Below are 14291 nucleotides of genomic sequence, written 5' to 3' on the forward strand. Positions count from 1 at the left end.
GTAGTTCGCCCTCAGAGCACTTTACATCCACATATGGGGTATGTTCTCACTCAGAAGAAATGGGGTTACAAATTGTGGGGGGCTTTTTTCCTATTTTCCCTTGTGAAAATGAAAAATGTAGGGTAACACTAGCATTTTAGTGAATTTTTTTTATTTTCCCATCCAACTTTAATGAAAATTCGTTAGTTATGCAAAAGCTAGAGGTACGCAACTACAACTCCCAGCATGCTGAGACAGCTGTTTGCTGTTTGGGCATGCTGGGATTTGCAGTTTTGCAACATCTGGAGGTCTACAGTTTAGAAACCAGTGCACAGTGACTTCCAAACTGTGACCCTCCAGATGTTGCAAAACTACAAACTCCCAGACAGCAAACAGCTATGTGGGCATGCTGGGAGTTTTAGTTTTGCAAGATCTAGAGGGCCACAGTTCACAGCACAGTGATCTCCAAACTGTGACCCTCCAGCTGTTGCAAAACTATAAATCCCAGCATGACAGCTGTCTGGGCATGCTGGGAGTTGTAGTTTTGCAACATCTGGAGGGCAACAGTGTAGAGACCACTGTATAATGGTCTCAAACTGTAGTCCCCTAGATATTGCTAAGCAACTTACCGGCTTCCGTCCGATCCAGGGAGCCGTCCTCTTCTGCCGCACGACATGCCGCCCGTGCCGATCTCCGACACCGATAGTCGCCCGCAGCCTTCGCCGATGGGTAAGTGGACTTCGGCGTCTGTCCTCCGTCGTTTCCCCATCCTGCCCCGCCTATTGTGGGTGGGCAGAACGGGGAAAACAAAAGTTAACCCCCCCGCCCCAGATCTGCTATTGGTGGTCGTGTCTAGACCACCAATAGCAGGGATGGGAGGGGTGGCACCCCTGCCACCTCACTCCTATCCATTCAGGGGGATTGTGGGTGTCTTGGACAACCGCGATCCCCCTTATTTTCCGGGTCACCGGGTCATGACCCGGAATTACGCAAATCGAAAGTGTGAATTCACTTGCGATTTGCGCCGATCGCCGTGGGCAATTGCGCGGGGTGCCTGCTGATCGATATCAGCAGTCACCCCGGTCCGGTCCCCGCCCAGCGCGCGGCGAGGACCGAAATTCCCACGGGCGTACAGGTACGCCCTTGGTCCTTAAGTACCAGGGAGCAAAGGCGTACCTGTACGCCCTTGGTCCTTAACAGGTTAAAATATTAAAATAATAACCAAATACTACACAAAACAGGAGCTAGAAGTACATTCTGGAGATGATCACGATTAGGATATGTCAAAGGTTACATATTTTGTGGTTTATTTTGAACTCCACATTTAAACCTCCATTTTTTAAGGCCTGGAGGGTGTAGATTCACTTTAACTCCCTCCTCTTCAGGTGACTGACCCTATTTCCCCCCCCCCCCCCTCTTTTGAGGGGAGGGATGTGGTCAATCAACATGAAGTGGATTTCTTTTTCCGTGTGTCCTTGATCACTGAAATGTTTTGCCACAGGGAGATCTTGTCTCAACCTGCGAATAGTGTAGCGGTGAGGGTTTATGCAGGTCTTAAAGTCTTATGTGTTCTCCCCTACGTAAATTAATCCACAGGGGCACCACAGGACATACACAACATATGATGAATTACACGTCAAATAATATTTGATTCTGTATTCAACTCCCGTTTTCGGATGTGTAAAGGTATTACCCCTGCACATCAAGGGACAGTTGATACAGGATCTGCATGGGAATGATCCAGGATTTCTGGATGTAATATAACTCTGGCCAGGGCCCGGGGTGTATACATCCGCTTTGACGAGGCGGTCCTTTAGATTACATGATCTCCGATAGGCCATCATCTGAGGACATCTGAATTCCTCAACCCCCTCGACGCCATCCCTCAGGATGTGCCAGTGCTTACGAAGAACACTGGACAACCTGCCAGAGGCCTCTGAGGAGGTGGAAACAAAAGTGACTCTTGGTGACCGCTTCTTATTTTGTTTTCTAATGGACTGATGGTTTTCCTTAAGTATAGTGTCTTTACTCGATAGCAGTAATTTTTTTGGATATCCCCGCTCCAGAAAAATGGATACCATCCTGTCTAGGGCTGGTTCCAATTTGGTATCGGAGCTTACTATTCTCCTTGCCCGCAGCATCTGGCTAGCGGGCAATGAACGTAGCATGGATTTGGGATGGTGACTCTCATACCTTAAAACTGAGTTGGCATCTGTGGGTTTCACATATAAATTTGTAGTTAGACTATGGCCCTCGATTTGTACCAAGGTGTCGAGAAATTGCACTGACTTGGTGGAATATGCCAGAGTAAATTTGATATTGAGGTGTACGCCATTGAGATATTCATGGAACGCCAGCAAATGTGTCTCATCTCCCACCCAGAGGTGAAAGAAGTCATCAATGTACCTCCACCACTCCAGCACATGGCTGAAGTGGTGGCACACATAGACGCCCTCCTCCTCCAGGCGGGAGACGAACACATTCGCATACATCAGCGCCACATTTGTCCCCATGGCTGTTCATTCACACTGGACATAGAATTGTTCATAAAATTTGAAATAGTTTTTTCTGAGAACTACATTCAGCAGTGCAATCAAGAATTCTGTTCGTTCCTGTGAAAAATCCCCCATGATAGCGTCCCTAACAGCAAGGATACCGCCATCATGAGGGATTGATGTGTAGAGACTTACAATGTCCAGGGATGCTAATATGGCACCCTCTGGGACAAAGACATTATGTATTTTAGGCAAAAAGTCTGGTGTATCTTGTATGTACGATTTTGCCTTGCAAGCAAATGGACGAAGAACCCCGTCGAAGAATATAGAGATGTGGCTCGTTGCAGACTCCCTTCCGGACACTATAGGGCGCCAGAGAGGGTCCTGCAATGACTTGTGTATCTTGGGCAACAAGTACAAAAATGGTGTTAATGGATGTTCTACCACAAGGTATTCAGCTAATGGTTTATCAACAAGGTTCCTTTCCACAGCTGCTGAAACAATAGCTTTGATTATACGTTCTGTCTCCCACCTGGGGTCCACAGATACCCTCCGGTAGGTGGCAGAATCAGCCACCTGTCTGAGTGCCTCGGCGATATATTTGGACTTGTTCATCACCACAACCGCTCCGCCCTTGTCTGCGGGTTTTATAACCAGGTTGTGGTTCTGGACAAGCCCATCAATCGCCGATACTTGCTCACGTGTAAGATTAGGATGTTTCAAATTAGAAAAGTCATTTATTCACTAGAGTACAGAAAGTATCGATCATAGGATAATTTACATTGGGAACAAAGTCACTAAAGGTGCTAATGTTATAGTCATTAACATCCCTGGACATTGTAAGTCTCTACACATCAATCCCTCATGATGGCGGGATTCTTGCTGTTAGGGACACCATCATGGGTTATTTTTCACAGGAACAAACAGAATTCTTGATTGCACTTCAAATTTAATGAACAATTCTATGTCCAGTGTGAAGGAACAGCCATTGGGACAAATGTGACACCGACCTATGCGAATGTGTACGTCTCCCGCCTGGAGGAGGAGGGCGTCTATGTGTGCCACCACTTCAGCCATGTGCTGGAGTGGTGGAGGTACATTGATGACGTCTTTCTCCTCTGGTTGGGAGATGAGATACATTTTCTGGCGTTCCATGAATATCTCAATGGCATACACCCCAATATCAAATTTACTCTGACATATGCAATTTCTCGACACCTTGGTACAAATTGAGGGCCATAGTCTAACTACAAATTTATATGTGAAACCCACAGATGCCAACTCAGTTTTAAGGTATGAGAATCACCATCCCAAATCCATGCTACGCTCATTGCCCAATAGCCAGATGCTGCGGGCAAGGAGAATAGTAAGCTCCGATACCAACTTGGAACCAGCCCTAGATAGGATGGTATCCAATTTTCTGGAATGGGGATATCCAAAAAAAAATTACTGCTATCGAGTAAAGACACTATACTTAAGGAAAACCATCAGTCCATTAAAAAACAAAATAAGAAACGGTCACCTAGAGTCACTTTTGTGTCCACCTTCTCGGAGGCCTCCGGCAGGTTGTCCAGTGTTCTTCGTAAGCACTGGAACATCCTGAGGGATGGCTTCGAGGGGGTTGAGGAATTCAGATATCCTCCGATGATGGCATATCGGAGATTATGTAATCTAAAGGACCGCCTTGTCAAAGCAGATGTATACACCCCGGGCCCTGGCCAGAGTTATATTACATCCAGAAATCCTGGATCATTCCCATGCAGATCCTGTATCAACTGCCCCTTGATGTGAGGGGGTAATACCTTTATACATCCGAAAACGGGAGTTGAATACAGGATCTGCAGGAACATTATTTGACGTGTAATTCATCATATGTTGTGTATGTCCTGTGGTGCCCCTGCGGATAAATTTACGAAGGGGAGACCACATGGGACTTTAAGACCCGCATAAACCATCACCGCTACACTATTTGCAGGTTGAGACAAGATCTCCTTGTGGCCAAACAGTTCAGTGATCAAGGACACACGGAAGAAGACCTCCGCTTCATGTTGATTAACCACATCCCACAGGGGGGGATAGGGTCAGTCACCTGAAGAGAAGGGAGCCAAAGTGGATCTACGCTCTCCAGGCTTTAAAATCTGGAGGTTTAAGTATGGAGTTCAAAATAAACCACAAAATATGTAACCTTTGATATATCCTAATCGTGATCGTCTCCAGAATGTACTTCTAGCTCCTGTTTTGTGTAGTATTTGGTTATTATTTTCATATTTTAATGTGACACACTTTTTTAATCCAGGTACTTTTGTGTTACAGGTTGGGGAAAGATTGTGGGATGCGTGAAACTGGATGAAAAACATGATGTGACGTGATCGCCATCTGCGGCAACTACATTTTGCCAAGATTGTACGTTTGTTTCATTAAACCTGCAGGTCCCTGTATGAAATCTATCTCCTTATGAAGTCTCCCAGTAATGTTGGACAAGTGGATGCCCGGACGCCACCAAGAATCGAGCGCAACACTGGTGGGGGTCCCCGTCAAGTAAGACGGGCGGGGAACACCATGCCAGAATAACCGCAGGACAGGGATACCTGGAGTGCGGAAGATGTGCTCGAAGAAGGTGAGTGTCCCCACTGCCCACAATGCACTGGGTTTCGCAGTAACTGAAGGTATGGAGCAGCACATTCCTCATATGTCACGGGACCTGACAGGCCGGTTATGCCAGCTTTCAAGATGGCGCCGACAGACACAGCAATCCCAGGGCGCTAGCGCAAAGAAACGCTGTAGGTCGTTATGCCAACATAGCACATCACTTCCGGTGTATACCGGAAATCATGTCTGCTTCGGATGCTGTGCATGGCGAAGCGTTCCACGCGATGGAATCTGGTGACACGCACGCCGCGACCCCCCTCCTGTGACGTGGAGGTATTTTGGACTTATACACAGCTGCACAAGCACTTAATGTAATTTATGTATAGTCATATTTTATTACTGTGTTGCACATATGTTTTATATTTACATTGCGTCGGTCCCTTACGGCATGTGTGTATTTATATCTGGACCTTCACTTGTAATCTTATTAATCACGATGGCTATATTTTTGCTGTATTTGGTTAATTAACATTTTGTAATTACGTGTACCTTGTAAACTATTTATATCCTGCACTATACACCATTTGTTGCTCGACAATGGCTGCGAGAGGCAGCTGAAACGTTGCCATTGTTTGGTGAATAAAGCCACATAATCTTCACCAAAGCCACCTGTGTGCCGCTGTTTTCTGCTATCTTATTAAAATCTAGATATGCGATGCCTACCGCCCCTCCACCATCTATTATTTTAGTCACCCAGTCAAAAAAATCTATAAGATTTGTTTGACATGATCTCCCTGAAGTAAACCCATGTTGTTTTTCATCTTGCAATCCATGGGATTTTAGATGTTCCACAATCCTATCCTTTAGTAGGGTTTCCATTAATTTCCCCACTATTGATGTCAGACTTTCTAGCCTATGGTTGATTCCTCCCTACTACCTTTCTTGTGAATGGGTGCGACATTTGCTCATTTCCAATCTTCCGGGACGACTCCTGTTACCAGTGATTGGTTAAATAAATCTGTTAAAGGTTTTGTTAGCTCACCACTAAGTTCTTTTAAGAATTTTGGGTGCATCCCATTAGGCCCCTGTGATTTATTTGTCTTCACTTTAGACAGCAAATGTAGAACCTCTTCCTCTGTAAAGACACATGCATCAAACAATTCCTTAGTTTTCCTCTCTAATGGAGGTCCTTTTCCTTCTTTTTCTTCTGTAAAAACTGAACAGAAGTATTCATTAAGGCAGTCGGCTAGACCCTTATTCTCTTCTACATACCTACCTTCCTTTGTTTTTAATTTAGTTATTCCTTGTTTTAATTTCCTTTTTTCATTTATATATCTGAAGAATGTCTTATCCCCTTTTATCACAGACTGAGATAGTTTTTCTTCTGCCTGTGCTTTAGAAGTTCTTATAACTTGCTTGGCCTCTTTCTGCCTAGTCTTGTAGATTTCCCTATCTTCATTGCTCTGGGTTGTTTTATAATTACTAAATGCTAGTTTTTTTGTTTTTTATGATTTTGGCCACTTCGTCTGAGTACCACAGTGGTCTCTTCCTTTTTCTGCTTTTACTGACAAGTTTAATGCAATTTTCTGTTGCCTTCAATAATTTGTCTTTTAAGTAGTCCCATTTCTCCTGAACTCCATGTAATTTGTTCCAGTATGATAGGGACTCATTTATGACTAATCTCATTTTTGAAAAGTATGTTTTTCTAAAATCTAAAACTTTTGTTTTTGTGTGATGTGACTCCTTCACTGTTCTTATATTAAACCACACTGATTGGTGATCACTAGATCGCAAGCTTTTGCCAACAATAACATCATATACCAAATCCCCATTTGTGAATACCAAATCCAAAATGGCCTCCCTATGGGTTGGCTCCTCCACCACTTGTTGTAGAGATAATCTCAGTAGGGAATTTAGAATATCTGTACTCCTGGCAGAACTAGCTATTTTGGTTTTCCAGTTTATATCCGGAAGATTGAGGTCTCTCATAATGATAACTTCTCCTTTCATTGTTTGATTGTTTAGATCAGACCTGGGCATTGAATGGCCCGCGGGCCACATATGGCAATTTGATTGGCTCTGACCGGCCCATGCTGACTGTCGGGCCGTACAATGCCCAGGTCTGACACCACCAGCCTGTGACAGGGAGAGCTCCGTGCGATGACAGGAAGAGATTGTACTGTGCTGGGGAGGGGGCGTGCACATCCTGTCTCCTCTCTCCCCCTCCCCTGCCTTCTCTCTGCCGTGCAGTCTTACAACCCTCCATAGGCAGAGCAGGGAGGGGAGAGGAGGAGAGGCCGTGTATCCTGTCTCCCTCTGCTGCGCAGGGCGGGTGAGTGTCTGTGTATATATGTGTCTTTGTGTGATTTATATGTGTCTGTGTATGTGTCTGTGTTTACATGTGTCTGTGTATATATGTGTCTGTGTGTGATTATATGTGTCTGTGTTTATATGTGTCTGTGTATATGTGTCTGTGTGTGATTATATGTGTCTGTGTATGTGTCTGTGTATATATGTGTCTGTATTTATATGTGTCTGTGTATATAAGTGTCTGTGTGTGATTATATGTGTCTGTGTGTGATTATATGTGTATGTGTCAGTGTGTGTGTGGGGGGGGGGGCTGCCTAATGTGGGGGACAACTAATCTGGGGTACAACTATGCTGTCTTATCTGGGGGGGGCAACTATACTAATCTGGGGGACAACTATGCTGCTTTATCTGGGAGACAACTATACTAATCTGGAGGACAACTATGCTCCTAATCTGGGGGACAACTATACTGATCTGGGGGACAACTATGCTCCTAATCTGGGGGACAACTATGCTGCCTAATTTGGGGGACAACTATGCTGCCTAATCTGGGGGAAAACTATGCTGCCTGATCTGGGGGACAACTATGCTGTCTGATCTGGGGGACAACTATGCTGCCTGATCTGGGAGACAACTATGCTGCCTAATCTGGGGGGAAAACTACCCGGCCCTCCACAATATTTTTAGTTTCTCATGTGGCCCCATGGGGAAAATAATTGCCCACCCCTGGTTTAGATATTTCTTCAACTAGTAGATCATCTACTTCTTTAACTTGGCCAGGTGGTCTATATATCACACCTCCACGAGTTACTGCATGATTACCAAACTGCAACGTAACCCAAACTGACTCTATGTTGGCCTCACTAACTTGTATTAGGTTAGATTTTATGCTATTTTTCACATATAGGACCACTCCTCCTCCTTTCTTGCCTTCTCTGTCTCTTCTGTATAAAGAGTACCCTGGTATGGATATGTCCCAGCCATTCCTTTCATTAAACCATGTCTCAGTAACAGCCACTAAATCTACATTCTCAGATGCCATTATTGACCCAAGTTCATTGATTTTATTACCTAAACTGCGGGCATTTGTAGACAGGACTCTGAGATTGTCCTTTCTTAACCTCTGGGCAACTGACATGTTTTGGCATTGTTTCGGGGGGCAATTGGACTTATGGATTTTCACTCTTTTGTCCCCTCTTCCTAGTTTAAATACTCCTTACTCTTGGAATTGTTCACTGAGTACATTTGTTCCTTTGAGAGAAAGATGCAAACCATCTTTTTTTGTACAGTTTCTTTCTATTCCAAGTAAAGCTATCATGAGACACAAAGCCAAATCCTTGCTCTTGACACCATTTACTAAGCCATAGGTTGAACTCCTTAATACGCCTCTGCCTATCATTCTGAACGTTATGCACAGGCAGAACTTCAGAAAATGAAACAGTGGATGCAAAATCCTGTACATCATTACCAAGTGTGATAAAAGATTTCTTCACCTCTGAAACTTCATTGCAAGCCAGGTAATTTGTCCCTAGATGGAAAGGAACATCTACTTCCCATTCCTGCTTTGCTTGCTTAACAATGTTAAGAATATGTCTTCTAGCAGTAGCTCCCGGGAGACATCTCACAAAACCATTTTCCTTAAGCTCCACACTCCTTATGATTGAATCACCCAGCAACAGCTGCTTCCTTTCAGATTGTACTTTATATTTTTTGTCCTTGGCTGCAGTCTTGTATACATTAGACATAGGAGTCGATGGTTCCACACCTTCTGAGCTTGAGCCAATATCCTTGTTGCCCTTACATTCTGAAAGGGCTGCAAATGAATTATGGAGACCCACAGACTGTGGGACATGTCTTCTATCCACATTCCCGAACCTACAGTAACCCATTTGCCATTTCTAGGGGTCCTTTGTGGTAGTGGCATTGCAGCAGTCCCAGAGTTTGTTTAACAGATAATTTAAACATCTCAGATTTCAAAAATGCTATTTCCTACTGCAGTAAGGAGAACTGTCAACAGATCTGACAGCATTCAAACCTCTTAAGAGTGGAACCTGAAATAAATACACAACAATTCATGCACTGAACCATGTCTGCCATTTTAAAGAGGAGAAAAATTCAAAAACAAACAAATCTTACCTTCTTTTTTTTTTTTTTAAGAGTGTATCCACCTCCAGCTTACCTCCTGACCATCTCCTGCAATATCTCTCCAATGCACTTAGAAACATCAGAACTTGAATACAGCAGCTAATGAATTAGGAATTTGTCTGCTCATAGGAGAATATGCAGCGCATTTCCCACTGTATAGCATATTTTGTGCAGTATGAAATACGCTGCTTATACACTGCGTGACCCTACCCTAAATTGGGGAGGGACTGGGAAAAATAGCTGTCAGATGAACAAGTTTGCCCAGCAGATGTCTTGCAGCTGTGTATGAGTACCTTAGGGGGCATTCATCATTGTAGGTGTAAGTGAAGCATTTTTCTACACCTTTTTTTTTTTTGTCTGCTGGTAATGTGTCGGAGCACCAAATTTATTAAATGGTTGCAGGGCATTTTATAAATTTTGTGAAGGTACACCTACAATGCGGTTATCTGACCGGACCTAAAACCGTAGTATACTACAGTTTTAGGTCCGGTCCAAAACCGGATACGGGTCAAAACTGAGCCGACCGGAGTCACCGATTGACTCCGGCCGGCTCATTAAAGTAAATGGAGTCACGGGCTGATCCGGCCGGGGTATGGGAGCGCCCGGTTTTCCCCTCCCCCAGCCAGATCCGGCACTCGTATGTAAAAAATGAGGTGTGAATGCAGCCTAAGTGTGTACAGAGCTGAGTGTATGAACCATACAATGCATGTGTGAGGGTGAAGGCGTACATTTATGTCACACACCTTTATTACCTGCTCTTGAGAAGACAAAGGAAATCTGTGAGTAGTAGCACCCGCATTAAACCTGTCACACAGGCTTGTAATGTAGGTGATGCTGATTAAAACGGTACTCACATTGTCCAGATTTGCCCAGCCGTTCTGCTTCAAAGTGCGTTTTTGTATTTATGCTAATGAGGGCATTTGGGCATGGGCGGAGCTCTAATCCGAGCTTGGGGCACACCGACGTTATCAACATTCATAACCCCCCTCCCTGCTCCTTCGCCATGTTAGTGTACGGCGCATGCGCCGCTTACTGTGTACTCCCGGAAGCGGCGTCCTCCCGGCTTACTTTTCAAAGATGTCTACAGCAGTGAAGCCAAGGGGATTGCCGCTTCCGGGAGTACACAGTAAGTGGCGCATGCGCCATATACTAACATGGTGAAGGAGCAGGGAGCGGGGGTTATGAATAATGATGAGACGGGCAGAGCGGCCGCCAGGCGAAGATGACATCAGCGTGCCCCAAGCTCGGATCGGACCTCCGGCCATGCCCCAAGTCCCTCATTAGCATAAATAGAAAAATTCAATTTGCAGCGCAACGGCTATGCGATTCTGGACAATGTGAGTACCGTTTTAATCAGCATGACCCACACTACAAGCCTGTTTGACAGGTTTAGTGCGGGTGATACTACTGACAGATTTCCTTTAGTATAACAGTAAACTACTGTATTGACTGTACAGCCCAGCATATGACTCCCAAAAGTGTCTGATCACGTGTTGATGATACTCTCAAAGATCCTTAAAGCCTAAGTCCAAGGTTGTGAACCTGCACAAAGCTTCAGTGTGGGAAGATGCAGACCATGCTATGTGGTATAGTTGCCATGACAACTGTACCATGTTTAGCAAAGTTCCTTGCACGAGCCCTTTTCTGATGCATGGAACTTCGCTGAGCCTGGTCAACTGTACCGCTCGGCATGGCCTGTGTCTCGCCATGCGGGAACTGAAGATTGCTTGGGCACACAACTTTGGACATGTCTTTACTGGCTGACAATGGCACCTGTCTCTCCTGCACTCATAGCACTGTCCTTACAATAGATAAGAGGTGAGAGGGGATTTAGAGTCAAGGTATGAAGCCACACTGTCAGGGAGCAGTAGTCAGTCTAGCAGTAAGTGGTTATGTCTAAATGACTGTCTAATTTTGTACATTTCTGTGTTAACCAGCCTAGCGGTATTCCCGAGCGTGACTCAGGGTTAATTTTCGCTGCTAGAAGCGGTAACCCCGAGTCACGCTCGGGGTAGAATTGCAGAGTTGCTGTGCGGGCTGCACAGTATATAGCAAAAGCAATCGAATCGCAATTTTTGCTTTTTGCGATGTAGTGATGCAGCCCCCGGGAAAATATGTGATTATCTGCTCGGGTCGGCTCCCGTGGCGGGGGCGGGCCAGAGCAGGTAAAGACATATACTAAAAGTCAGTGTTTCTCAACCAGGGGGCCTCCAGATGTTGCAAAACTACAACTCTCAGCATGCCCGGACAGCCAAAGGCTGTCCGGGCATGCTGGGAGCAGTAGTTTCACAACAGCTGGAGGCCCCCTGGTAGAAAAACCCTGAACTAAGTGTAAAAGTAAAAAGGAAGAAAATAAAAAAACCTTTTGCTCACCTAATCCCGGTCCCTGCAGATGTTGTTCCCCTCCGTGCGCTCTGGTCCCTGCTCTCTTCACTATGCATCTTACAGGACCTTTCCCTTTTCAGCCAATCAGAGGCTGCAGTGGTGTAAAGCCTGTGATTGGCTGAAGGGGAAAGGGCTTGTTCTGCAGCAAATACACTAGGTTTGAAATCTGCCTGGCAAACCTAGTGTATTCTGCTGCAGGACAAGACAAGGTGACAGAGGGGGGAATGTGACACAGGGGAGAATGTAACAAGGGGGGGGGGGTCAGAGCTGGGATAGCGCTCTATTCATCTCATATTGATGCAAAGTTCTACAGTCGTGCTCTGAATCCAAAGTGGCCCCTGTTAATGAAGACATCCAGTGTTGGAGCACACAGCTCTAGGTCCTCTGTGAATTGTCTGTGCGCATTACTTGTGATCATCTTCCTCGAAGCACACCCACTGAACAGTGACATAACAGGTTACCAGATACCTCATCCTGGTGTTTTTCTTTAATATTTATATGTTGTTTTCATATTGCTAAAAAAAAAAATGTAAGTCTTAAAATGTAAACAAAAAGTTAAATTCTGTAATTTAGATATGAAACCTGCGAGATTATGAAACATTTTATAATCACCTTGTATTTTGGTTTTGATTCCATAACTGATTTATTAAATGTTAGATTAGATGAGTCTGACAGACCAAAGGATTTTAATTACATGGTGGCTTTTGGTTACCTTTTATAAAATATTGCCTTTTGGTGAATGGTGGCCATATAATCTATTGAGCTAATAGGCTGCATAGAGAATAGTCTTCTGCAACACAATGGTTGGCTCATGGTTCACTGGCATCCATAGCCTATACGGAACTAACATCCTCCATCACCATAAAGGTGGTCCAAAGGCAGAATGACTACCTCATTGCTAACATTATTAACATCACCAAACAGAATGGTAGGTCTGGAATACCAAATGGTTCTTCCAAGGCTCTAGACTAGGTGAAACCCGAACATGAGGCCTTCACTGACACTCATAATTAAAAAGGATATGCAAGTTGCGAGATAGATGATGTGTAGCAAGATGTCACAGGGTAGTGTGGGTTGGCAGCACACCTGGGGCAAGGAAAAATATTGTGCACCCCGCCCATGCTCGTCACTCACCAGTGGTGCGCACAGGATTTTCTCTAAAGTTTGGGTTTCTTAAAATATAATATATAATAATATGCCGTATTTAAAAAAAATCCTACCTACACTAAAAATTTAAATCACTCTCCTTTTCCAAATTTTAAAATAAAGTTTTTTAAAAAGCATAAACATAAGCATAAACATAACTGATATTGCTGCACATATGTCCGAAATATTAAAATACAACATTAATGAAATTGTATAGTGAACAGCGTAAAATGTAAAAACATTACCAATTGCCAGAATTATGTTTTTTTTTTTTTTTGGGCACATCATATCCCATAAAAAAATTGAGTAAAAAGTGATAAAGTCTGACTAATGTGATATCAAATCTAATGTGATACCAATAAAAATTGACATTATGGCACAAAAATTAGCCGCTATACAGCTATGTACACTATTCTATACTGTATATAGTGATATGTGACACTCCTTTACACTGACCAATAGTATGTGACCTCCCCATATGTGACTGTATATAGTGTACATGGTCTTAAATACTATTATACACATTGTACAGGAGTGCCACATGTCTCTTTTTACAATGTACATTGATATGTGATCCCCCATAGAGTGATATGTGACACTCCTGTACACTGTATAATATGGGGGGGGGGGGGGGGGTTACATATCACTATATACAGTATTCAGGAGGAAGGGGGCCACATATTGTTATATGCAGGCTGCCAGATCTTACAGTTGGCAGCAGGTCTTCAGGGAGGCTTTTCCTCAGCAGTGTCGGTGCAGGCACTGTCTGTGCAGGGAGTAGAGCTAGAGACAGAAGACCTTTAATTCCTGCGACTTCTCAGCCTTCAGACTTTTGTTAGTCTGGCAGTCCAGAGGAGAGGAAGGTGCAGCTCTTGTCTTCCTCTTTGAGTCTTTTGCTAGTGGCCCTGTGCGCCCTTCCCCCTCCCTGCCGGAGAGATGCCCGTTTTCAAGTCAGGCTGCGCGGCAATAAAAAAAAACATATGAGTGCTGCCGTGTAATTCATGGCACCGCTGCTGCTGCATCCCTTGCAGCCAGCAACAACCTCAAACAGGTGAGGGCAAGTTAGGCGACCGAGAGCCCCCATACCCCCCCTCCGCCTAAGGTCTCGCCTAGTGGTAGAGCCGCCTCTGACCATAGGGAATGGTCCAGGACACTAGATGAAAGTCAAAGGCTCTGTCTATGTTACCATCAGAGGACCTCCATTGGTAGTTCTGTCTGAAACAACTTTCATCACACCGGAAC

The 14291-nt window shown here is 44.5% G+C and overlaps 1 protein-coding gene across 6 annotated transcripts in view; it reads left to right on the forward strand.

Moving 5' to 3' along the window:
* Positions 1–14291, forward strand: part of LOC130275997 (G-protein coupled receptor 22-like) — a 430686-nt gene that overhangs the window by 333326 nt on the left and 83069 nt on the right. Inside the window, exon 4 of one of the 6 annotated variants that reach the window (XM_056524775.1) lies at positions 4788–5091. The exons of 4 other annotated variants lie outside the window; for them this stretch is intronic. The gene's annotated coding sequence lies outside the window, so the exon portion shown is untranslated. The remainder of the gene's footprint in view (positions 1–4787; positions 5092–14291) is intronic. One more of the 6 variants, XM_056524774.1, reaches the window with a different exon arrangement.

This window comes from Hyla sarda, chromosome 6 (assembly GCF_029499605.1).
Source record: "Hyla sarda isolate aHylSar1 chromosome 6, aHylSar1.hap1, whole genome shotgun sequence".
NCBI classification, from domain to species: domain Eukaryota; kingdom Metazoa; phylum Chordata; class Amphibia; order Anura; family Hylidae; genus Hyla; species Hyla sarda.